Source organism: Oncorhynchus masou, chromosome 29, assembly GCF_036934945.1.
Source record: "Oncorhynchus masou masou isolate Uvic2021 chromosome 29, UVic_Omas_1.1, whole genome shotgun sequence".
Classification (NCBI taxonomy): Eukaryota; Metazoa; Chordata; class Actinopteri; order Salmoniformes; family Salmonidae; genus Oncorhynchus; species Oncorhynchus masou.
Window position 1 is genome coordinate 80,231,365 of NC_088240.1, and position 27,247 is coordinate 80,258,611.

The following is a 27,247-nucleotide window of genomic DNA, read 5'->3' on the forward strand; positions in this document are numbered from 1 at the left end:
CCATAGTCTCTCCATTTGTATCAAAACAGCTTATTGCTTCCCTTCCTCTCTTCCCCTTTCCTCTCTGCCCTCTCAATCACCGTTGCTGCTAACACCTGGCTCAGTACCTTTCTCTACACTCTTAGAAAATAAAGGTGCTATCTAAAACTTAAAACGGTTCTTCGGCGGTCCACATAGGAGAACCCTTTGAAGAACCCCTTTTGGTTCAGTCCAGTCAATTTTTTCCACACCGATCTCGACAAACAATTTCTGTATGGACCTCACTTTGTGCATAGGGACATTTCTGACATTGCTGTTTCATGCTGAAACAGGAAAGGGCCCAAACTGTTGCCACAAAGTTGGAAGCACAGAATCGTCTAGAATATCATTGTATGCTGCAGCGTTAAGATATCCCTTCACTGGAACTATGGGGCCTAGCCCGAACCATGGAACATGGAACAGCTCCAAACCATTATTCCTCCTCCACCAAACGTTATAGTTGTCCCTATGCATTCGGGCAGGTAGCGTTCTTCTGGCATCCGTGAGATGGTGAAGCGTGATTCATCACTACAGATAACATGTTTCCACTGCTCCAGAGTCCAATGGCGGCGAGCTTTACACCACTCCAGCCAACGCTTGGCATTGCGCATGCTGATCTTAGGCTTGTGTGCGGCTGCTCGGCCATGGAAACTAATTTCATGAAGCTCCCGACGAACAGTTCTTGTAATGACGTTGCGTCCAGAGGCAGTTTGGAACTCAGTAGTGTGTTTTTCAACCGAGGACAGGCGATTTTTACGTGCTACGCGCTTCAGCACTCGCCGGTCCTGTTCTGTGAGCTTGTGTGGCCTACCACGTCGCGTCTGAGCCGTTGTTTCTCCTAGATGTTACCACTTCACAATAACAGCACTTACAGTTGACCGGGGCAGAAATGTGTGCAGGTGACGAACTGACTTGTTGGAAAGGTGGCATCCTATGACGGTGCCACGTTGAAAGTCACTCAGCTTGTCAGTAAGGCCATTCTACTGCCAATGTTTGTCTATGGAGAGTGCATGGCTGTGTGCTCCATTTTACACACCTGTCAGCAACGGGTGTGGCTGAAATAGTTGAGTCCACTAATTTGAAGGGGTGTCCACATACTTTTGTATATATAGTGAAGTTCTACCTGGAAACAAAAAGGGGTCTCCTATGGGGACAGCTAAAGAACCCTTCTGGAACCCTTTTCTCTAAGAGTAACTATGGCCTCTTCTCCTCTTTTTCCCTCTATCCCTCCCTGTACCTCTCTCCCTGTGTTGCTGCCAGCTTCTCTCCCTCTCCACCAATCCAACCTCCCTTTTCTCCCTCTATCTTCCTGTGCACTCAGCTGGTTTTTCTTCTTGCCTCTCTGCCTCCCTACCCTTCTTCTCTTCCTTGTCTCTCTCTCTCTTCTCTCTGTTTGTTGCTGCCTGCCCTGCTCCTGACATGTCCTGCCTCCCTCTCTATTCCACTCTACCCTGTCTCTCTCTCTCTTCTCTCTCTGTTGATGCCTGCCCTGCTCCTGACATGTCCTGCCTCCCTCCCTCTCTATTCCACTCTACCCTGTCTCTCTCTCTCTCTGTTGCTGCCTGCCCTCCTCCTGACACATCCTGCCTCCCTCCCTTTCTATTCCACTCTACCCTGCCTCTCTCTCTCTCCGTCTCTGTTGTTCCCCATCTCTTTCTCTGCTCTCTATGTTCAGTAGTGCAACATGAGGCAATATGTGGCTATCTGTCTGTTTGGACTCTCAGCTCTGCTCCACGGTGAGTGACTTTCATGTTCTCTCTCTCTCTGTGTGTGTATGTGTGTTGTGTATGTGTTTCTACGTGTACGTACACTATGTGCAAGTCCATTGATATATGAGAACTCAACCGCACAGTTCCAGCTGCATAGCAGAGAGAGAAGAGAGGAGAGGGAAATGAACAGAGATGGAAGAGAGAAGACGAGCAGGAATAAAGAGAGACAAGGGAGAGGAATGATCACAGAGCTTACAGGTTAGGATGTTGTTCATCACAGTTGTAAAATCCAACTCTCCTGTCTGTTTTAATCCATCATTGGTTGATGTGTTCCTCTCTGCACCAGCAGCAGTGTCTTAGATGGCTAACATCTTGTGACTGCATATTGATATGGTACCATCTTGTGACTGCATATTGATATGGTACCATCTTGTGACTGCATATTGATATGGTACCATCTTGTGACTGTATATTGATATGGTACCATCTTGTGACTGCATATTGATATGGTACCATCTTGTGACTGCATATTGATATGGTACCATCTTGTGACTGCATATTGATATGGTACCATCTTGTGACTGCATATTGATATGGTACCATCTTGTGACTGCATATTGATATGGTACCATCTTGTGATTGTATATTGATATGGTACCATCTTGTGACTGCATATTGATATGGTACCATCTTGTGACTGCATATTGATATGGTACCATCTTGTGACTGCATATTGATATGGTACCATCTTGTGACTGTATATTGATATGGTACCATCTTGTGACTGTATATTGATATGGTACCATCCTGTGACTGCATATTGATATGGTACCATCTTGTGACTGTATATTGATATGGTACCATCTTGTGACTGCATATTGATATGGTACCATCTTGTGACTGCATATTGATATGGTACCATCTTGTGACTGTATATTGATATGGTACCATCTTGTGACTGCATATTGATATGGTACCATCTTGTGACTGCATATTGATATGGTACCATCTTGTGACTGCATATTGATATGGTACCATCTTGTGACTGCATATTGATATGGTACCATCTTGTGACTGTATATTGATATGGTACCATCTTGTGACTGTATATTGATATGGTACCATCTTGTGACTGTATATTGATATGGTACCATCCTGTGACTGCATATTGATATGGTACCATCTTGTGACTGTATATTGATATGGTACCATCCTGTGACTGCATATTGATATGGTACCATCTTGTGACTGTATATTGATATGGTACCATCTTGTGACTGTATATTGATATGGTACCATCTTGTGACTGTATATTGATATGGTACCATCTTGTGACTGTATATTGATATGGTACCATCTTGTGACTGCATATTGATATGGTACCATCTTGTGACTGTATATTGATATGGTACCATCTTGTGACTGCATATTGATATGGTACCATCTTGTGACTGTATATTGATATGGTACCATCTTGTGACTGCATATTGATATGGTACCATCTTGTGACTGCATATTGATATGGTACCATCTTGTGACTGCATATTGATATGGTACCATCTTGTGACTGTATATTGATATGGTACCATCTTGTGACTGTATATTGATATGGTACCATCTTGTGACTGTATATTGATATGGTACCATCTTGTGACTGTATATTGATATGGTACCATCTTGTGACTGCATATTGATATGGTACCATCTTGTGACTGTATATTGATATGGTACCATCTTGTGACTGCATATTGATATGGTACCATCTTGTGACTGTATATTGATATGGTACCACCTGGAATGCTCTTTCTGTGGGGTGATATTCACTAGAGTAATACAATGCAATACACTGCAATAAAACACAACAAATGAATATCCACAAAGGCCGTTTATAGGCTTTGTGGTACATAATAGCATATTACATACAAACGCAACATGCTGTTATAAAGACTGTACTCGATTCTATGTGGGTCTATATTACATTCACTAGTTCTATATATTTATATATTTCTTAATTCCTTTCTTTTACTTTTAGATTTGTGTGTATTGTTGTGAATTGTTGGATACTACTGCAATACACCTGCAATAACATCTGCTAAATATGTGTATGTGACCAATAACCTTTAATTTGATTAGATTTTTAGTTAGACATTGCTTCCGAATTTCATCAACTGCACAGATACATTAAGTCTGATACAGTTGTGAAACAGGAATGAGTGAAATGAGTCCACGATGGAGCTGCTAGAAGGGTGGAGGGTTTTAGTTTATAATGCGTCACTATTTCCAGTGTGGAATAGACGTTTTAATGGCCACAGAGAGACTAGTCAATCCCCTTAAAGATAGAGTCAGCGGAATGATGTTGCACGAGCAGCACCGCAGATGTTACGATGAGCAAGATGCAAGACTTTGCTCTCACACAGCCACACACAGTATCTGCTTTTGTGCACAGGTTCGCTGCACGCTATTACAACGTGGTAGCCACTGGACCAAAAGAGGGGTTTAGCCTCACTCTCCAACATTCTTAGTTGTTGCGGAAATTGACCCACTATGCTGTTTACTTTGTTCAGCTACGTCATATTGCTGACTCTACCTTTAACAATTAATGGGCCTGTCTGGATACTATCTCCCTCTCTTCAGTCTCTCTCCTCTTGATTCTCCTCATTCTTCTTCTCTCGCCTAATTTTTTCTCCCTCTCTCCACTCTCTCCTCTTGATTCTCCTCTTTCACCCTCTTTTCATGTCCCGCTCCCTGCCTCTTCCAGTCATCTATAAATCTCTGTACTCATTTTCAAAGCAGCTTTGTTTAAAACGATTTGAAATCGTTCCATTCAGATGATTTCTTCTTTTTTTGGTGTCTTTCTTCTCATTATGTTTTGATTATTCTCACTCCCTTCTGGATTCATATTTTCTTCTCCTACAGCTCATCTCTTCCCCGTTTTAGATATTCTTCATCTCTATCTGTGCAATCATACTCTTCTTCTATATATTTCTCTCTCTCATTTTTCCAGGGGTGCAACTTTCATTGGGGACAGAGGGGTAATGATACCCCCCACATTCTTGGGGACAGAGGGGTAATGAAACCCCCCCCCCACATTCTGAAAATGCATTTTTGTTCCCCCCAGTTTTCTCATTGCACTGTGATACGAAAAACAGCTTCTGTGTGCTTTAGGACCATGCGGACACCTTTTAGAAGTTGGATAGGCTGTTTGGAGGTTTAAGCCAGCTGGATTTAGGACCACGCGGACACCACAGAGCAGGCGGACAGGCTGTGTAAAGGCCCAGCTTCTGAAAGGCTGGCTGGACCAGCACTGGAAAGTTGAAAATATATTTTTGTTTCATCAGACCAGAGGACAATTCTCCAAAAAGTATGATCTTTGTCCCCATGTGTAGTTGCAAACCGTAGTCTGGCTTTTTTATGGCGGTTTTGGAGCAGTGGCTTCTTCCTTGCTGAGCGGCCTTTCAGGTTATGCAGATTTAGGTCTCGTTTTACTGTGGATATATATACTTTTGTACCTGCTACCTCCAGCATCTTCACAAGGTCCTTTGCTGTTGTTTTGGGATTGATTTGCACTTTTCGCACCAAAGTGCATTCATCTCTAGGAGACCGAACGCGTTTCCTTCCTGAGCGGTATGACAGCTGCATGGTCCCATGGTGTTAATACTTGCGTACTATTGTTTGTACAGATGACCGTGGTACCTTCAGGCATTTGGAAATTTGAATCCACAGGTACACCTCCAATTGACTCAAATTATGTCAATTAGCCAATCAGAAGCTTCTAAAGCCATGACAGAATTTTCTGGAATTTTCCAAGCTGTTTAAAGGCACAGTCAACTGTCACGTTCTGACCTTAGTTCCTTGGTTTTGTCTTTGTTTTAGTATGGTCAGGGCGTGAGTTGGGGTGGGCGGTCTATGTTTGAATTTCTATGTTGTATTTTGCGTTTGGCCTGGTATGGTTCTCAATCAGAGGCAGGTGTCCTTAGTTGTCTCTGATTGAGAATCATACTTAGGTAGCCTTTTCCCACCAGTGTTTGGTGGGTGATTGTTTTCTGTGTCTGTGTGTTACACACGGAACTGTTTCAGTTTTCATTTCTGTCTTTCTATTTGTTATTTTGTATTTTCGTGTTCAGTGATTTTGATCGTTGAAACATGACGAACACGTACCACTCTGCATATTGGTCCGATCTCTCATACTCCTCGTCAGAGGAGGACGAATCCTGTTACATCAACTTCGTGTGTGTAAACTTCTGACTCACTGGAATTGTGATACAGTGAATTATAAGTGAAATAATGTGTCTGTAAACAGTTGTTGGAAAAATTACTATTGTCATGCACAAAGTAGATGTCCTAACCGCCTTGCCAAAACTATAGTTTGTTAATGAACAAGAAATTTGTGGAGTGGTTGAAAAACAAGTTTTAATGACTCCAACCTAGGTGTATGTAAACTTCCGACTATGTGTGCCTATATATATATATATATCTCACACACACACACACACACACACACACACACACACACACACACACACACACACACAGTGGGGCAAAAAAGTATTTAGTCAGCCACCAATTGTGCAAGTTCTCCCACTTTAAAAGATGAGAGAGGCCTGTAATTTTCATCAGAGGTATACTTCAACTATGACAGACAAAATTAGTTTTGTTTTCTCCAGAAAATCACATTGTAGGATTTTTAATGAATTTATGGTCACCTACAAACAAGCAAGATTTCTGGCTCTCTCAGACCTGTAACTTCTTCTTTAAGAGGCTCCTCTGTCCTCCACTCGTTACCTGTATTAATGGCACCCGTTTGAACTTGTTATCAGTATAAAAGACACCTGTCCACAACCTCAAACAGTCACACTCCAAACTCCACTATGGCCAAGACCAAAGAACTGTCAAAGGCCACCAGAAACAAAATTGTAGACCTGCACCAGGCTGGGAAGACCGAATCTGCAATAGGTAAGCAGCTTGGTTTGAAGAAATCAACTGTGGGAGCAATTATTAGGAAATGGAAGACATACAAGACCACTGATAATCTCCCTCGATCTGGGGCTCCACGCAAGATCTCACACCGTGGGGTCAAAATGATCACAAGAACGGTGAGCAAAAATCCCAGAACCACACGGGGGGACCTAGTAAATGACCTGCAGAGAGCTGGGACCAAAGTAACAAGTGCCAGACGTGTCCCCCTGCTTAAGCCAGTACATGTCAGGGCCCGTCTGAAGTTTGCTAGAGAACGTTTGGATGATCCAGAAGAAGATTGGGAGAATGTCATATGGTCAGATGAAACCAAAATATAACTTTGTGGTAAAAACTCAACTCGTCGTGTTTGGAGGACAAAGAATGCTGAGTTGCATCCAAAGAACACCATACCTACTGTGAAGCATGGGGGTGGAAACAGCATGCTTTGGGGCTGTTTTTCTGCAAAGGGACCAGGACGACTGATCAGTGTAAAGGAAAGAATGAATGGGGCCATGTATCGTGAGATTTTGAGGGAAAACCTCCTTCCATCAGCAAGGGCATTGAAGATGAAACGTGGATGGGTCTTTCAGCATGACAATGATCCAAAACACACCGCCCGGGCAACGAAGGAGTGGCTTCGTAAGAAGCATTAAGGTCCTGGAGTGGCCTAGCCAGTCTCCAGATCTCAACCCCATAGAAAATCTTTGGAGGGAGTTGAAAGTCTGTGTTGCCCAGCAACAGCCCCAAAACATCAATGCTCTAGAGGAGATCTGCATGGAGGAATGGGCCAAAATACCAGCAACAGTATGTGAAAACCTTGTGAAGACTTACAGAAAACATTTGACCTCTGTTATATACCCTTTGTTGGCAATGACAAAGTATTGAGATAAACTTTTGTTATTGACCAAATACTTATTTTCCACCATAATTTGCAAATAAATTCATTAAAAATCCTAGAATGTGATTTTCTGGATTTTTTTTCTCATTTTGTCTGTCATAGCTGAAGTGTACCTATGATAAATTATAGGTACATTCTGTCTACAGGAATGTAGCTGTCTCTTTGTAACGGTCCATTCTGTCTACAGGAATGTAGTTGTCTCTTTGTAACTGTCCATTCTGTCTGCAGGAATGTAGTTGTCTCTTTGTAACTGTCCATTCTGTCTACAGGAATGTAGCTGTCTCTTTGTAACGGTCCATTCTGTCTACAGGAATGTAGTTGTCTCTTTGTAACTGTCCATTCTGTCTGCAGGAATGTAGCTGTCTCTTTGTAACTGTCCATTCTGTCTGCAGGAATGTAGCTGTCTTTTTGTAACTGTCCATTCTGTCTACAGAAATGTAGCTGTCTCTTTGTAACTGTCCATTCTGTCTACAGGAATGTAGCTGTCTCTTTGTAACTGTCCATTCTGTCTACAGGAATGTAGCTGTCTCTTTGTAACGGTCCATTCTGTCTACAGGAATGTAGTTGTCTCTTTGTAACTGTCCATTCTGTCTGCAGGAATGTAGTTGTCTCTTTGTAACTGTCCATTCTGTCTACAGGAATGTAGCTGTCTCTTTGTAACTGTCCATTCTGTCTACAGGAATGTAGCTGTCTCTTTGTAACTGTCCATTCTGTCTGCAGGAATGTAGCTGTCTCTTTGTAACTGTCCATTCTGTCTGCAGGAATGTAGTTGTCTCTTTGTAACTGTCCATTCTGTCTGCAGGAATGTAGTTGTCTCTTTGTAACTGTCCATTCTGTCTGCAGGAATGTAGCTGTCTCTTTGTAACTGTCCATTCTGTCTGCAGGAATGTAGTTGTCTCTTTGTAACTGTCCATTCTGTCTGCAGGAATGTAGTTGTCTCTTTGTAACTGTCCATTCTGTCTGCAGGAATGTAGTTGTCTCTTTGTAACTGTCCATTCTGTCTGCAGGAATGTAGCTGTCTCTTTGTAACTGTCCATTCTGTCTCCTCTGTCTTCTTATTCTTTCTCTCTCGTCATTGCCCCCTCTCTCTCCCGCTCTCCCTCCTCATCCTTTCCCGCCTTTCTACTCCTTATCCCCCTCCCCTCTTTCTCCCACCCCTCTCTCAGTATCTGAGCAGGGTCCCCACCAGCGTAATCTATTGAGGGAGCTACTGAGGGACTATAACCGTATGGAGAGACCTGTTGCCAACGACTCTCTACCACTCACTGTCCGATTCTCCTACACTCTCTTACAAGTCATGAATGTGGTACGCTACCATGTTCTCTTACACTTTCATAAACACACACACACACACACACACACACACACACACACACACACACACACACACACACACACACTGAACTGTCTTCATCTTATTCCAGGATGAGAAAAACCAGATTCTCACCACTAATGCCTGGCTTCAGATGGTGAGGATGACCCTGCATGTGTGTCCATGCCCGCTTGTGTGTGTGTGTGTGTGTGTGTGGCCTCCTGGCTGCGTTTAGACAGGCAGCCCAATTCTGATTTATTTCGCTAATTGGTATTTTGCTCTGAAAAGATCTGATGTAATTATCAATTAGTGGAAAAATATCAGAATTGGTCTGCCTGTGTAACCAGCCCCTGTAACCTTAATAATTTATTGACTGGATTTGTATAGCAATGGTTTGACCACTACCTTCAGTGGAACCAGTCAGAGTACCCTGGAGTGAAAACCCTTCGCTTCACTACTGACCAGGTCTGGATACCTGATATACTACTGTACAACAGGTGTGGGTCTCTCTCTCTCTCTAAAAATGTATTTGTTTATTTAACTTAAAATGTCAAGGCAACCAGCTGCAATAGGATTTATCGTTTGCTCAACTGTAAAGGATAGATAGCAAGAGCTTTACATACGAGCGTTGTACTATATACTGAGTTAGGAAGGACACCTGTATCTTTGTAGTGACTGGGTGCATTGATACACCATCCAAAGTGTAATTAATAACACCATGCTCCAAGGGGTATTCAATGTCTGATTTTTGTTACGTCTCTACCAATAGGTGCCCTTCTTTGCGAGGAATTGGAAAATATCCCTGGTCTTTGTGATTGAATCTGTTTGAAATTCACTTCTCGACTGAGGGACCTTACAGATAATTATGTGTGGGGTACAGAGATTAGGTAAAGAACCATGTTAAACACTAATATTGCACACAGAGCAAGCAATATATATTTCAAATTTTTTTTGAATACTTATTGACTCAAGACATGCAGCTTTTTGTTTTTAATTAATTTCAAAACATTTCTAAAAAACGTAATTCAACTTTCACATTATGGGGTACTTAGTGTTGTCCAGTGACACAAAATCTCAAAGTAATCCATTTTAAATTCAGGCTGTAACACAACAAAATGTGGATAAAGTCAAGGGGTTGTGTCACGGATCCCTCCGGTACTGCTGCTCATTTCGTTCACCAGCTCCGTAGGTCAACATCACCAGCCTTCTAGGCTTCACTGAACTGGATCATTACCACCAACCCCGGACTGTCTTGTCTCATTACGCACCCCTGGTTCCAATTCCCCCTTATTAGTATGTTATATATGTGCCCTCTGTTCCCCATTGTCCTTGTCAGTTATTGTTACCATATCACTTGGTCCTGTGAGTACCTGTGCTATTGTTTTGGCTTCCATGATACGTGTTATTGTGCACTTGTTTTACAGGTCTTGTATTATTTAGAGGTTTCCACCTCGCTCTTTTGTTTGGATGGAGAGAATAACACCCCTATTATGTATTATTGCGCCTGTCTCCAATCATTAGACAACATGACAGAATAACCAACCCCTGAAATGGAGACAGCAGGAACGACCGAGCTGTCAACCATCGTAGAGGCAGTCCAGAATCAAAAGGACTGTCTCTCCAGACATGGACAGCGTGTTGGCAACCATTCTGCGTTTGGAGGGCAATGTACAGTCCCTCCAGTCTCCAGCACCGGTTCCGACACAAGCCCCCACACCACTACAAGCCTCCGTCCCATCTGAGCCAGTCCGTGGAATTCTCCTGTCCCTCTCGGAGCGATTTGAAAGCACGCCAGCGAGATGCAAGGGATTCCTTCTGCAATGCGACCTGTACCTCGCTCGTTACGCCGAGGATGTTTCTGGGAGAGACAGGGTTGCCACCGTCATCTCGGCACTGGCCGGATGGGCCCTGGACTGGGGTGCCGCGGTCTGGGAAACGGGCAGACCCGAGGTCGAGTCCTATGAGTGCTTCACCCTCTTCCGCTCGGTGTTTGATCATCCCGTGGAGGGCCGAAAATGGGATGAACGTCTACTCCGATTACGCCAGGATCAAAGACTTCACTCTGGATTTCCGGACCATCGCGGCCTCCACCGGATGGAACAAGTCGGCTCTGGTTACTGTGTTCCGCTGCGGACTGCGGGAGGAGGTACAGATGGAGTTAGCCTGCCGTGATGACAACCTGTCACTCAACAGCATGGTGATTCATTTGGACAACCTCCAGCTGTCCCGACGAAGACCTGCATGGAATCCGGAGCCCATGGCTACACCTGCGCCGTGGCCAGACCCGATGGAGGTGGGTTCTGCATGTTTACCTGAGGCAGAGTGTAGGAGAAGGAGGAATCTGGGCCTCTGATCCTATTGTGGAGAAAGGGGTCATTTCTCCCTGACCTGCCCTCTATCCACTAATAGACGAGGAGGTGACAAGCCAGGGAATTCTCCTGCTCCAACCCAGGTAGGATGTAAGATCTCCCCTCCTTTTCTGTCATCTCAACCAGTATGTTTTCCTATTAAATTCCCTGAATACCCTAGCCCCTCACATTCGTACAGACGACAAATGGAAAACGGCCTTTTCCACGACCACAGGCCATTATGAGTATCTCGAAATGCCTTTTGGCCTGTCTAATGCTCTTTCAGTCTTCCAGGTCTTTATTAACAAAGTGTTTTGGGACATGCTGGGACGGGGCGTAGTGGTTTATATAGACAACATTTTGGTCTATTCTGCTGACTGCGCCCAGCATGTATCAGTAGTCAGGTCTGTGCTGGGAAGACTGTTGGAGCATAATCTATATGTTAAACAAGAGAAGTGTTTGTTTTTCCAGCGGTCCCTGTCCTTTTTGGCTATCTCATATCCACGGAGGGAGTGGAGATGGAGGAGCAACACGTCAGCGCAGTCAGGTCATAGCTCATCCCCAATTCTGGGAAAGCAGTCCAGTGATTCCTGGGGTTCGCTAACTATTTCCGGGGCTTCAGCATGATGGTCGCGCCTCTTACCTCCCTGCTGAGAGGAGGTCCCCAGCGGCTTCATTGGACGGCGGAAGCGGAGAGGGTGTTCGAGACACTGAAGGCACACTTCACCACTGCTCCCGTGCTGGCACATCCCGACCCCTCACGTCCCTTCATCATCGAGGTGGATGCCTCCGAAGTAGGAGTCGCGGCAGTGCTGTCCCAGCGCACCGGAACCCCTCCAAACCTGCAGCCCTGCTCCTTCTACTCCAAGCAGCTGAGCCCCGCCCGGAGGAACTACGAAGTAGGTGCCCGGGAGCTGTGGGCGATCAAGGAGGCTCTGAAGGCGTGGAGGCACTGGCTGGAGGGGTCCAAACACCATTTTCTGGTGTGGACGGACCACCGCAATCTGGAGTACATTAGGGCAGCGAAGAGGCTAAACCCGAGACAGACCAGGTGGGCTCTATTCTTTGCCAGGTTCCAATTCTCACTTTCTTATGGGCAAGGCTCAAAGAACGTGAAGGCGGACGCCCTGTCTCGCCTCTATGATGCAGTGGAGAGGCAGGGAGAGGAGACCCATCATCCCACCATCCTGTATCATCGCGCCAGTGGTGTGGGACATGGACACCAACATACGGCAGGCCCTGCGCATGGAACCCACACCTACACAGTGCCTGGAGAACCACGCCTATATGTCCACGGTTGTGTGGGACCGCCTCTTTGCCTGGGCGCACACGGCGCCTGTGTCGGGTCATCCTGGAATAAGCTATACCATCGCCTGCCTGACGGAGAAGTACTGGTGGCCCATCTTGGCTAGGGACGCACGGGTTTACATCTCTTCCTGCTCCATCTGTGCTCAGTCAAAGACACCCAGACACCTCTCTTATGGAAAGCTCCTTCCCCTGCCGGTTCCACAATGACCCTGGTCTCACCTCTCGGTGGACTTTGTCACTGACCTCCCCCCTCCCAGGGGAACACCACCGTTCTTGTTGTTGTGGTTTTCCAAAGCTTGTCGCCTCCTCTGCCTGGGATCCCGTCGGCCATTCAAACCATGGAGGGTCTTTTAACGCACGTCTTCCAGCACTATGGGATCCCGGAGGACATTGTGTCAGATCGTGGCCCTCAGTTCACCTCACATTTATGGAAAACGTTCATGGAACCTGGGGGTCACGGTCAGCCTCACCTCTGGGTACCATCCTCAAGCTAAATGGCAGCTGGAGAGGGTCAATCAGAAAGTGAGCAGGTTCATGAGGCGTTACTGTCAGGACCGGCTGGGGGAGTGCGCGGGTTTTCTACCTTGGGCTGCGTACGCACAGAAATCCCTTCGCCACTCCTCCACTAACCTCATTCCTTTACATTGCGTGTTGGGGTATCAGCTGGCCCTGGTGCCTTGGCATCCGAGACCGAGGACTGCAGTGGACAAGTGGTTTTGGCGTGCTGAGGAGACCTGGAACACTGCTCACACTCATCTCCAGTGGGCCATGCATCGGCACAAGGAACAGGCCAATTGCCACCACAGTGAGACACCTGTCTTCTCTCCAGGTGACCGGGTCTGGCTCTCCTCTCGGAACCCGCCCCTCTGCCTGCCCTGCCGGAATCTGAGCCTGCGGTTTGTCGGGCCGTTTAATGTCCTGAGGAGGGTTAATGAGGTAACGTACCATTTGCAATTCCCTACTGATTACCTCATTAACCCAACTTTTCATGTGTCTCTCCTCAGGCCAGTGGTGCCTGAGGCTGGACCCAGTAATGCCCCGCCTCCTTCTCTGGAGATCGAGGGAGTACCTCATCGGGTGTACTTCATCGACTGGGAGGAGTATGGCCCAAAGGAGTGGTGCTGGGTTCCTGTAGTGGACTTCCTGAACGCTTCACTGACCAGGGATTTTCACTGTCGGCGCCCTGACCGATCCACACCGCGTCCATGTGGTCGCCCCCGAGGCCGGTGTCATCCCGCTGCTGGTGCAGTGCGTCAGGGGAGGGGTGGGGGGGTACTGTCACGGAACAACCCCGGTACTGCTGCTCATTTCGTTCACCAGCTCCGGGGTTCTATGTCACCAGCCTTCTAGACGTCACTGAAGTGGATTCATTACCGCCAACCCCGGACTGTCTTGTCTCATTACGCACACCTGGTTCCCATTTCCCCTGATTATTATGTTATATATGTGCCCTCTGTTCCCCATTGTCCTTGATGGTTATTGTTACCATGTCCCTTAGTCCTGTGAGTACCTGTGCTATTGTTTCAGCTTCCATGTTACGTGTTATTGTGCACTTGTTTTACGGGTCTCGTCCCGTGTATTATTTAGAAGCTCTTATGTTTGGGTGGAGAGAATAAACCCCCTATTACGCATTCTCCAATCATTAGACAACGTGAAAGGTTGTGAATGCTTTATGAGCTACATTATAATACGTTACATATTAGTGATGAGTTGTTCGCAAATGAACAGCTCTTTTTGATCAGATCTTTTTGATGAACGTCTGGAACCATATTGTATCTGTGAATGAGGCGTTCATTTGACTCACTGCTACTACTGCTTTATGAGCTCCAGACAACCATTCTCTGAAGCTATTCATTCCTCACTGCAGGAACAGTACGTAGTGAGGAGAGAGCCAAGCAATCTAATTTCGTCATTTAAAATGTATTTGAACTCACAGTTCACTATCTGCATAATGGTAGGGAACATTTTAGGCTTTAAATTAGAAATATTATATTTTTTATGTTTCTGTTGCAGGAATTTAATTCATCTGTTTTAATTCCCAATTAAAATTAAACACTGTCAATTCATAAGGATTTGTATGACCCTTATTTTATAGAGATGGACAGCGCCCGGTCTTAAAGTCAAATAGCAGCCTTTATTCACGAGAGTACAGAACACGATACAGGTTACCACAGGTTATAAACTGAAAATGACGTCATTAGTTCCAGTACCAGCCCGACTCTTCTCCCACCCGGGTACAAAGGCAGTATCTCATGTCTTCCCACATCGTCTCCCTACCAATTTAATATAATTTACGGCTGAGCCAAGGTTTTCCGACGTAGATAAGCATTCGAGCCAGTCTGAAGATTTAGTTAATTCATTCCTACCAAGGAACAGACCGTCATTGTTCTAATCCTTGATTCATTCACACACATTATATTCAGTACTAAGAAAGAAAATTCATACATATACAGTAACATAATAGTATTCTGATTAGTACATATACAGTAACATAATAGTATTCTGATTAGTACACCCTGATTGAAATGTATACATAATTAATCATTATAGATAAAAATTCCCTTAACAGTTTCACACTTTTTTATGCACTACTGAATAAAGAGCCGTTTGGGAGCCAAATGAACGGCTCATTTAGGTGAACGGCACCAAAGATCTGGCTTCCCGAAAAATACTCATCACTAGTTACACCCTGACACAGTGATCTGAAACTCCTGGTTTACAGGCCACATCAAGCCTACAAGTCACATAATTGCTGGCTTGCAAAGTTGTGTAATTCCTATTAGAATCTAGCCAGAGTGAAGATATCCAGACTAATAGATTGGATTAGTTTAGAAAAATGCCTTTTGTCTTTGTGTAGCATAAGGTTAATCAACCAAACAATATGTATGCAAAAACACAGGTATTAAAACAAACAATTCTGAAAATCATCCTGCAATAAAGCATGCTGGGAAATATGTTAAAGATGGGCATGGTTTTGAGCAAACTAGAATTTAGTGTTGAGAACTAGAAATCCTATGGCAGCTGGTTGCCTTGATATTTTAATTTGAATCAACTTCAATGCTATTTTGAAGTTCACTCAACCCAGAGAATAACGCTGATTAAGCAACTGGTTAAGTTAAAGTACACGCACATACACACACACACACCTTGGTGATCTTTCTTTTTTGTCCTTCTCAGTGCCCATGATAAATTTGATGCCACCTTTAAGAGCTATGTGCTGGTCAACTCCAGTGGATTCTGTGAGTACCTACCTCCAGGTAAGTCTATAGATCAACCTTTCTCTCTTTTTATTCTTCCCTGACCTTCCCCTCTCTCATTTTAGTTTAACATAGATATAGGGAAGAGTGGGGTAAGTTGAGCCACGCTGGTTTCTAATAAATCATACACAACATTTATAATTTGATCAAATATTTAGGAAGAGGTCATTTCAAGGAGTCTGGGAAGGAAGTACCTACGTTTCAGAGGTTACTAGGAGTGGTGGGTTGGAGTCAGGCGCAGAGGGTTTGGTAAATCGTAATTTATTCTCCGGCACAAAACGGTCACGCCAAAATACAGGGCGCATAAAACAGACCAGCTCAAACACAGGACCAAAGAGACCAGCCCAAACACAAGACCAAACAGACCAGCCCAAACACAGGACCAAACAGACCAGCCCAAACACAGGACCAAACAGACCAGCCCAAACACAGGACCAAACAGACCAGCCCAAACACAGGACCAAAACAGACCAGCCCAAACACAGGACCCAACAGACCAGCCCAAACACAGGACCCAACAGACCAGCCCAAACACAGGACCAAAACAGACCAGCCCAAACACAGGACCAAACAGTCCGGAGAAAACAAACACGAAAACACATCCACAGCCAACAGAGTAACAATCCTTCACAAACCTAGGCGGACCTAACAGGCTTAAATAGACATAAATCAAGAACCGAAACAAGGAACAGTTGCAACCAATAAGACAAAAAGAAAAAAGGAATCGGTGGCGGCTAGTAGACTGGCGACGACGAGCGCCGAGCGCCGCCCAAACAGGCAGGGGAGACACCTTTGGTAGGAGTCATGACAACATGGAAAAAGTGGTAAGCAAGTTAGGTCAAAAAAAAGTATTTGCACCAAGTCAAACAAATATATTGTGTTAGATGTTTCATGGTGCTTATATCTAAACCAAAGTAGATAATTTAAAGATTGTTCTATACATCAGTTGGGGTCTCTATAAGCTTCAATATGAGGTCCTAAAACAAGCATGAAAGTACATCCTTGGTAGCTGTGTGGGCAAATATAGTCAAAATGTTTGCCTTGGGGTAAGTCAGGCCAATGGCCTTGGGATAAGTCGGGCCTATGTCCTTGGGAAAAGTCGGGCCAATGGCCTTGGGAAAAGTCGGGCCTATGGCCTTGGGAAAAGTCGGGCCTATGGCCTTGGGAAAAGTCGGGCCGATGGCCTCGGGGTAAGTCGGGCCGATGGCCTCGGGGTAAGTCGGGCCGATGGCCTCGGTAAGTCGGGCCGATGGCCTCGGGGTAAGTCGAGCCGATGGCCTCGGGTAAGTCGGGCCAATGGCTCGGGGTAGTCGGGCCAATGGCCTCGGGGTAGTCGGGCCAATGGCCTCGGGGTAGTCGGGCCAATGGCCTCGGGGTAGTCGGGCCAATGGCCTCGGGGTAGTCGGGCCAATGGCCTTGGGGTAAGTCGAGCCAATGGCCTTAGGGTAAGTCGTGTCAATGGCCTCGGGGTAAGTCGAGCCAATGGCCTCGGTGTAAGTCGGGCCAATGGCCTCGGGGTAAGTCGGGCCAATGGCCTCGGGGTAAGTCGGGCCAATGGCTTCGGGGTAAGTCGGGCCAATGGCCTTGGGATAAGTCGGGCCAATGGCCTTGGGGTAAGTCGAGCCAATGGCCTTGGGTTAAGTCGAGCCAATGGCCTTGGGTTAAGTCGAGCCAATGGCCTTGGGGTAAGTCGGGCCAATGGCCTTGGGGTAAGTCGTGTCAATGGCCTTGGGGTAAGTCGGGCCAATGGCTTTGGGGTAAGTCGTGTCAATGGCCTTGGGGTAAGTCGGGCCAATGGCTTTGGGGTAAGTCGTGTCAATGGCCTTGGGGTAGTTGGGCCAATGGCCTTGGGGTAAGTCGAGCCAATGGCCTTGGGGTAAGTCGAGCCAATGGCCTTGGGGTAAGTCGAGCCAATGGCCTTGGGGTAAGTCGTGCCAATGGCCTTGGGGTAAGTCGTGTCAATGGCCTTGGGGTAAGTCGGGCCAATGGCTTTGGGGTAAGTCGTGTCAATGGCCTTGGGGGAAGTCGTGTCAATGGCCTTGGGGTAAGTCGGGCCAATGGCTTTGGGGTAAGTCGTGTCAATGGCCTTGGGGTAAGTCGAGCCAATGGCCTTGGGGTAAGTCGAGCCAATGGCCTTGGGGTAAGTCGGGCCAATGGCCTTGGGGTAAGTCGAGCCAATGGCCTTGGGGTAAGTCGGGCCAATGGCCTTGGGGTAAGTCGGGCCAATGGCTTTGGGGTAAGTCGTGTTAATGGCCTTGGGGTAAGTCGTGTCAATGGCCTTGGGGTAAGTCGTGCCAATGGCCTTGGGGTAAGTCGTGTCAATGGCCTTGGGGTAAGTCGGGCCAATGGCTTTGGGGTAAGTCGTGTCAATGGCCTTGGGGGAAGTCGTGTCAATGGCCTTGGGGTAAGTCGGGCCAATGGCTTTGGGGTAAGTCGTGTCAATGGCCTTGGGGTAAGTCGAGCCAATGGCCTTGGGGTAAGTCGAGCCAATGGCCTTGGGGTAAGTCGGGCCAATGGCCTTGGGGTAAGTCGAGCCAATGGCCTTGGGGTAAGTCGGGCCAATGGCCTTGGGGTAAGTCGGGCCAATGGCCTTGGGGTAAGTCGGGCCAATGGCTTTGGGGTAAGTCGTGTTAATGGCCTTGGGGTAAGTCGTGTCAATGGCCTTGGGGTAAGTCGGGCCAATGGCCTTGGGGTAAGTTAAGCCTTTTTTTGGACAAGCTGTGTTTTCAAAACTGTAGGGTTTATATTAATTCGGATTATTTCCAGTGATACACAACATCCTGAAATACATGTAGATATCTTTATTAGAAAGAATGCTATGTTTCCTTTGATGCTGAATGTAACAAATGGCTCAACTTACCCCACTCTCCCCTACTGATAATGCACTTCTCTCTCAATCTCTATTTTATTTTCTCCCCCTTTCCCTTCTCTCACTCCCCCACATCTCCCCTCCCCCCTCTTCCTGTCCCAGGTATTTTCAGCAGTGCGTGTGAAGTGGACGTGCGTTGGTTTCCCTTTGACGTCCAGCACTGTGAGCTGAAGTTTGGCTCGTGGACGTTTGACGGCTGGCTGCTGGACCTCCAGATGCAGGAGGCTGACCTGTCAGGATACATGTCCAATGGAGAGTGGGAACTGCTGGGTGAGAGAGCTCTGTCTGCCCCTGACCCAGGTTGTCCCTCCTCCTTTACCCTCCCTCTCTTCTTTTCCATCCCTCTTGTATCGCTCTCTCCTCTCTCTTATTTTCTAATCTCTCACTCCCTCTTTCCTCTCCACCCCCCTCTTGTAGGTGTACCAGGTGATCGTCATGAGATATTTTACGAGTGCTGTACAGAGCCCTACTCTGATGTGACCTTTGTTGTGACCCTACGACGGAGAACTCTATTCTACGCTCTCAACCTCCTCGTCCCCTGTGTTCTCATCTCCTCCTTGACACTGCTGGTGTTTCTACTGCCAGCCCAATCGGGGGAGAAGATCGGTCTGGGTGAGGAGAGGGGGAGGAGGAAAGGGGGAGGGAAAGGGAGAGGGGGAGGGGAGGGGAGGAGAGAGAAGGAAGAGAGAGAGGGAGAGGCGTAGGACAGGGGGAGGGAGAAGAGGAGTATAAAAGGGAGAAGGGATGGAGACAGGAGAGATGTTGGGGTGAAAAGGGGAAGTCTGAGGCGCTGGAAAGTGTAAAATATGATGAAAATAGGGAAGATGATGAGGTGTAAGGGAAGATGATGAGGTGTAAGGGAAGATGATGAGGTGTAAGGGAAGATGATGAGGTGTGAGGGAAGATGATGAGGTGTAAGGGAAGATAATGAGGTGTAAGGGAAGATGATGAGGTGTAAGGGAAGATGATGAGGTGTGAGGGAAGATGATGAGGTGTAAGGGAAGATAATGAGGTGTAAGGGAAGATGATGAGGTGTAAGGGAAAGATAGAAGAGAAAGAAATGATAGTTCAGAGTGATGAAAAATAAATCAGGTGTTAGAGATGAGATAATGGTCCTGCTGTATGACTAGAGATAGAGGGAGAGAACGGGTGTGGGTAGGGGAGGGACAGAGATGGAGGGAGAGAAGGGGTGTGGGTAGGGGAGGGACAGAGATAGAGAACGGGTGTGGGTAGGGGAGGGACAGCGATAGAGAACGGGTGTGGGTAGGGGAGGGACAGAGATGGAGGGAGAGAAGGGGTGTGGGTACGGGAGGGACAGAGATAGAGGGAGAGAACAGGTGTGGGTAGGGGAGGGACAGAGAGAGGGAGAGAAGGGGTGTGGGTAGGGGCGGGACAGAGATGGAGGGAGAGAAGGGGGGCAGAGAGGTGAGGGACAGTGATAGAGGGAAAGAAGGGGTGGGGAGGTGAGGGACAGTGATAGAGGGAGAGAAGAGGGGTGGGGAGCGTAGCAGAGGGACAGAGATGGGGAGATAGAAGGAGAGTGTGGAGGGGAAGGACCGAGATGGAGGGAGAGATGGATGGGTGGGGTGAGTTGGCAGAGAGATGGAGAATTGTACTATCCATAAGTATTGTTGTATTTCCCAGTGTAATAATATCCTTTTCCCCATCTCTCTCCAGGCATTACAATTCTTCTCTCTCAGACTTTCTTCATGTTGCTTGTGGCTGAGATTATGCCAGCTACCTCAGACTGCATACCACTGATAGGTCAGTGAATGTGTGTGTGTGTGTTGGTGTGTGTCTCTGTATAAGTGTACTATAATACTGTGTCTCCATCCTAGGTCAGTATTTTGTGAGTACCATGGTTACCGTAGGGATGTCAGTGGTGGCGACTGTAGTTGTACTTCAATACCATCACCACGACCCCAACAGTGGAGACATGCCTCAATGGGTGAGGCTCTCTGTCTGTCTACTGATTCTGACGTGTGTCTGTGACTGTCTGTGTGTTCCTCTCATATCTGTGAATGTCTGCACCTTGTGTGTGTCCTGTCCTTTTCTATCAGGTGCAGTTTGTTCTGCTGCAGTACATTACCTGGTTCCTCTTATCTACTTACTTTACAGTGCATTCGGAAAGTATTCAGACCCCCTTACGTTTTCCACATTTTGTTACGTTACAGCCTTATTCTAAAATTGATTAAATTGTTTTTTCCCCATCAATCTGCATACAATACCCCATAATGACAAAGCAAAAACAGGTTTTTAGAAATGTTTGCAAATGTATATATATATATACACAGCTCAAAAAAAATAAAGGGAACACTTAAACAACACAATGTAACTCCAAGTCAATCACACTTCTGTGAAATCAAACTGTCCACTTAGGAAGCAGCACTGATTGACAATACATTTCACATGCTGTTGTGCAAATGGAATAGACAACAGGTGGAAATTATAGGCAATTAGCAAGACACTCCCAATAAAGGAGTGGTTCTGCAGGTGGGGACCACAGACCACTTCTCAGTTCCTATGCTTCCTGGCTGATGTTTTGGTCACTTTTGAATGCTGGCGGTGCTTTCACTCTAGTGGTAGCATGAGACGGAGTCTACAACCCACACAAGTGTCTCAGGTAGTGCAAGCTAATCCAGGATGGCACATCAAGAAGGTTTGCTGTGTCTGTCAGCATAGTGTCCAGAGCATGGAGGCGCTACCAGGAGACAGGCCAGTACATCAGGAGACGTGGAGGAGGCCGTAGGAGGGCAACAACCCAGCAGCAGGACCACTACCTCCACCTTTGTGCAAGGAGGAGCACTGCCAGAGCCCTGCAAAATGACCTCCAACAGGCCACAAATGTGCATGTGTCTGCTCAAACGGTCAGAAACAGACTCCATGAGGGTGGTATGAGGGCCCGACGTCCACAGGTGGGGGTTGTGCTTACAGCCCAACATCGTTCAGGATGTTTGGCATTTGCCAGAGAACACCAAGATTGGCAAATTCGCCACTGGCGCCCTGTGCTCTTCACAGATGAAAGCAGGTTCACACTGAGCACATGTGACAGACGTGACAGAGTCTGGAGACGCCGTGGAGAACATTCTGCTGCCTGCAACATCCTCCAGCATAACCGGTTTGGCGGTGGGTCAGTCATGGTGTGGGATGGCATTTCTTTGGGGGGTAGCACAGCCCCCCATGTGCTCGCCAGAGGTAGCCTGACTGCCATTAGGTACCGAGATGACATCCTCAGACCCCTTGTGAGACCATATGCTGGTGCGGTTGGCCCTGGGTTCCTCCTAATGCAAGACAATGCTAGACCTCATGTGGCTGGAGTGTGTCAGCAGTTCCTGCAAGAGGAAGGCATTGATGCTATGGACTGGCCCGCCCGTTCCCCAGACCTGAATCCAATTGAGCACATCTGGGACATCATGTCTCGCTCCATCCACCAACTCCACGTTGCACCACAGACTGTCCAGGAGTTGGCGGATGCTTTAGTCCAGGTCTGGGAGGAGATTCCTCAGGAGACCATCCGCCACCTCATCAGGAACTTGCCCAGGCGTTGTAGGGAGGCCATACAGGCACGTGGAGGCCACACACACCACTGAGCCTCATTTTGACTTGTTTTAAGGACATTACATCAAAGTTGGATCAGCCTGTAGTGTGGTTTTCCACTTTAATTTTGAGTGTGACTCCAAATCCAGACCTCCATGGGTTGATAAATTTGATTTCCATTGATACTTTTTGTGTGATTTTGTTGTCAGCACATTCAACTATGTAAAGAAAAAAGTATTTAATAAGAATATTTCATTCATTCAGATCCAGGATGTGTTATTTTAGTGTTCCCTTTATTTTTTTGAGCAGTGTATATATATAAAAAATGAAATATGACATTTACATAAGTATTCAGACCCTTTACTCAGTACTTTGTTGAAGCACCTTAATCAGCAATTATAGCCTTGGGTCTTCTTGGGTATGACACTACAAGCTTGCACACCTGTATTTGTGGAGTTTCTCTCATTCTTCTCATTCTTCTCTGCAGATCCTCTCAAGCTCTGTTAGGTTGGATGTGGAGTGTCGCTGCACAACTATTTTCAGGTCTCTCCAGAGATGTTCGATCGATCGGGTTCAAGTCCGTGCTCTGGCTGGGCCACTCAAGGACATTCAGAGACCTGTCCTGAAGCCACTTCTGTGTTGCCTTGGCTGTGTGGTTAGGGTCATTGTCCTGTTGCAAGGCGAACCTTTGCCCCAGTCTGAGGTCCTGAGCGCTCTGGAGCAGGTTTTCATCAAGGATAGCTTGTTAGCCTGCTAACTGTCTGAATCGCCGTGTCCCCAGCCAGCCCAACCACTCACTGGACCCATATGTTCACTTGGCTTCGCATGCCTCTCTCTAATATCAATATGCCTTGTCCATTACTGTCCTGGTTAGTGATTACTGTCTTATTTCACTGTAGAGCCTCTAGCCCTGCTCAATATGCCTTAACCAACCATATTGTTCCACCTCCTACATATGCGATGACATCACCTGGTTTAAACATCTCGAGAGACTATATCTCTCTCTTCATTACTCAATGCCTAGGTTTACCTCCAATGTACTCACATCCTACTTTACCTTTGTCTGTACACTATGCCTTGAATCTATGTTATCGTGCCCAGAAACCTGCTCCTTTTACTCTCTGTTCTGAACGTGCTAGACGGCCAGTTCGTATAGTCTTTAGCCATACCCTTATCCTACTTCTCCTCTGTTCCTCTGGTGATGTGGAGGTAAAGCCAGGTCCTGCAGTGCCTAGTTCCACTCCCCCCCCCCCAGGTGCTCTCATTTGTTGACTTCTGTAACCGTAAAAGCCTTGGTTTCATGCATGTTAACATTAGAAGCCTACTCCCTAAGTTTGTTTTACTCACTGCTTTAGCACACTCTGCCAACCCAGATGTCTTAGCCATATCTGAATCCTGGCTTAGGAAAACCACTGAAAACCCTGAAATCTCCATCGCTAACGTTTTCCGCCAAGATAAGAACTGCCAAAGGGGGCGGTGTTGCAATCTACTGAGAAGATAGATAGTAATACAGAACTCTGCAGGCTAAGTCTGTACCCATACAATTTGAGCTTCTACTTCTAAAAATTCACCTTTCCAGAAACAAGTCTCTCACTGTTGCCGCTTGCTATAGACCTCCCTCTGCCTCCAGCTGTGCCCTCGATACTATATGTGAACTGATTTCCCCCCATCTATCTTCTGAGCTTGTGCTACTAGGTTACCTAAACTGGGACATGCTTAACACCCCGGCCATCCTACAAACTAAGCTTGATGCCCTCAATCTCACACAAATTATCAATGAACCTACCAGGTACAATCCCAAATCAGTAAACACAGGCACCCTCATAGATGTCATCCTAACTAATTCACCCTCCAAATACACCCATTATGGGGTGTTTTGATTGATGAGGAAAAATGTTTATTTAATCCATTTAGAATAAGGCTGTAATATAACAAAATGTGGAAAAAGGAAAGGGGTCTGAATACTTTCAAAATGCATTGTATTCCGTGTGTGTGTCCTCTCCCTCTCTCAGTTGGTTCTGCCACAGAAGGTCACTGGGTCCACTTACTTACTTACTTACTTACTTACTTACTTACTGTGTGTGTGTCTCGCAGGTTGAGTTGGTTCTACTCCAGTGGGTTCCATGGTTTCTGAGGATGAGGTGTCCAGAAGAGTGGGGTGAGCTTACACCCCACCACAGCCCCTCCAACCCCCAGACCAAGACCTGCTCTTCTGCCCCCCCCACCACCACCACCCCAGCCCCCTTAACCTTCCCCAAAGCCTCACCTCTCTCCAGGCCAGTCTAAGCCAGCTCAGCCAGCCCCTACCACACCCACCTTCCAACCCTACCCTCCAGTCCTATCCCAACTATAATCCAAACCCCCAGCCTAATATCCACCTTAACCCAAATCGATATCCCCAGCCCCTTCTTAACCTACACCCCAATCTCCCCTCCATCCCCCACGCTCAGCCGAATGGACACCTGCCATACATGGGCTTCCAGAGTCCTCCTGAACCTGACCCTGCTGTCACCTGGAGAGGAGGAAGAGGAGGAGGAGGAGGAGGAGAAGAAAGAAGGGGTTCTGACACCCGCATCCTCCACCACCACCCACCCTCCTCCACAATGTTGGGTAGCCCCCTGCCACAACCCCCCACATCTCCAGACCCTGACCCCTCATCCTCAGGTTCCAGCTGTGTGGAGGATGGGGCTGGGGCAAGTACTTGCTATGCCCAGGCCAGCGTGTTCCAGGCTGGGGAAGCAGAGGCCCAGCTCCAGGCCCTGCTGGTGGAGGTGCGGTTCCTGGCCGAGGGTCTCCGTGAGCAGGACCGCAGGGTGAGCGTGGCGGAGAAGTGGCAGTTTGCAGCAGTGGTCATTGACCGTTTGTGTCTGGTGGGGTTCAGTGTGTTCAACATAATTTGTACCATTGCAATCCTCATGGCCGCACCCAACTTTGCAGAGGCCGCCTCCAAGGACTTCTTCTGAGAAGGAGCCCCGCGGCTTCTAAATCGTTGCCACCACTCAAAAAAACAACAACATATATCCACATTTCTGCCAAGATGCGCTTTTAAGATCAGATTAACAAGTTATAACGCATATTTATTGCATTTGATGCATTCAGAGTCTTTGGGGATTTTCATTTGGGGTAAATGGAGATTAGCGTACCCATGCTTAAGCTTATTTAAAGCTGCTATGCTGCATCAGTTGGGCTACAGGTTATAATTATTTTAAAGAGACATTTTGTAGAATGTCCTCTTAAAAAGTCACCAGAAGTGACCATCTAACAGTCCTAAAAAATTTTTTCACAAACATCACGGGGGAGCATGCCCCCATACACCCCCCCCCCCCCCCCAGAAAGGGAGTGGGAGACTATGGAGCAATTTCAGTGGGAACATAAATTGTATTTGAATTCCATAATTTAGAATTTGCATTATGATATTGAATTTAAATTCTGTGCAATTACTGTGCATTTCTTCTGTTTTCCGGGTCTCCATGCCCAGTTTGGCTAATGTAGGGAGTTATGTGTCAAGTCCTTCACTGATGATGATGTTTTTGTCCTTTGGCCATGTGTTAATGAATGTGATGTGTGATGATGGGAACTGGACAGAGAGGGGACAGAAGTCATATTGGGCTGGTGCCAGGTTCTGTGGCTTCAGCTCAGCTCAGCACGGCTTCAAACAAAAGAACCATACACACACACGAACACACACTAATAAATAAAACATAACTGGTTGTTGAGAGACTGTCTGGAGGAACTACAATAGGTGTCAGTCTACGTTTTGCATCTCAAAATAAATAATCTTATTTTCTACTTTTTCATGTCTTTTCTGGACGGTGTCCCTCCGATCGAAGACGCAGAGAGAGAGGTGGAGGAAGGAGAGGAGAGGTGGAGGAAGGAGAGGAGAGGTGGAGGAAGGAGAGGAGAGGAGATGTGGAGGAAGGAGAGGAGAGGTGGAGGAAGGAGAGGAGAGGTGGAGGAAGGAGAAGAGAGGGAGAGATGCAGAGGGAGAGGTGGAGGAAGGAGAGGAGAGGTGGAGGAAGGAGAGGAGAGGAGAGGTGGAGGAGGGAGAGGTGGAGGAAGGAGAGGAGAGGGAGAGATGCAGAGGGAGAGGTGGAGGAGGGAGAGATGCAGAGGGAGAGGTGGAGGAAGGAGAGGAGAGGGAGAGATGCAGAGGAAGAGGTGGAGGAAGGAAGGGAAGGAGAGGGAGAGATGCAGAGGGAGAGGTGGAGGAAGGGAAGGAGAGGGAGAGATGCAGAGGGAGAGGTGGAGGAATGAGAGGAGAGGGAGAGATGCAGAGGGAGAGGTGGAGGAAGGAAGGGAAGGAGAGGGAGAGATGCAGAGGGAGAGGTGGGGGAAGGAAGGAGAGGGAGAGATGCAGAGGGAGAGGTGGAGGAAGGGAAGGAGAGGGAGAGATGCAGAGACAGAGAGAGACAGAGGCAGAGAGAGAGAGAGGCAGAGAGCGATATGGGATAGAGATAGGCAGAGAGAGAGAGAGGCAGAGGCAGAGATATTGAGTGATGCATTGTGAGATAGGGAGAGGACGAGAGAGAGATGCAGAGAGATGTAGAGGGGAGAAAGGGGGGGGGGGGTAGAGGTGGGTGCTGACATCGCAAGTGGTAGAGAAACAGAGTTTTAACTGATTGGTCATTAGAACTTGTTATGGCTGCAATCCCAATACCGGGATCGATATGACAACTACCAGTGAAAATAGAGGGCGCCAAATTGAAACCACAGAAATCTCATAATTACAATTCCTAAAACATACATGTGTCTTATATCATTTTAAAATGTAGTCTTGTTGTTAATCCCACCAAAGTGTCCGATTTCAAATAGGCTTTTCAGCGAAAACACTACAAACGATTATGTTAAGTCTCCACCAAATCACAATAAGCACAGGCATTTTCCAGCGAAATATAGCATTCACAAAAAGCAGAAATAAAGAAAATTAATTACTAACCTTGAATTATCTTCCTCAGATGACACTCATAGGACTTCATGTTACACAATACATGCATGTTTTGTTTGATAAAGTTCATATTTATATAAAAAATCTGAG

At 46.8% G+C, this 27,247-nt stretch overlaps 1 pseudogene; it reads left to right on the forward strand.

The window, feature by feature from the left end:
• Window positions 1-1,675: 1,675 nt before the first annotated feature.
• On the forward strand, window positions 1,676-26,001 carry LOC135521333 (neuronal acetylcholine receptor subunit alpha-7-like; annotated as a pseudogene).
• Window positions 26,002-27,247: the final 1,246 nt, after the last annotated feature.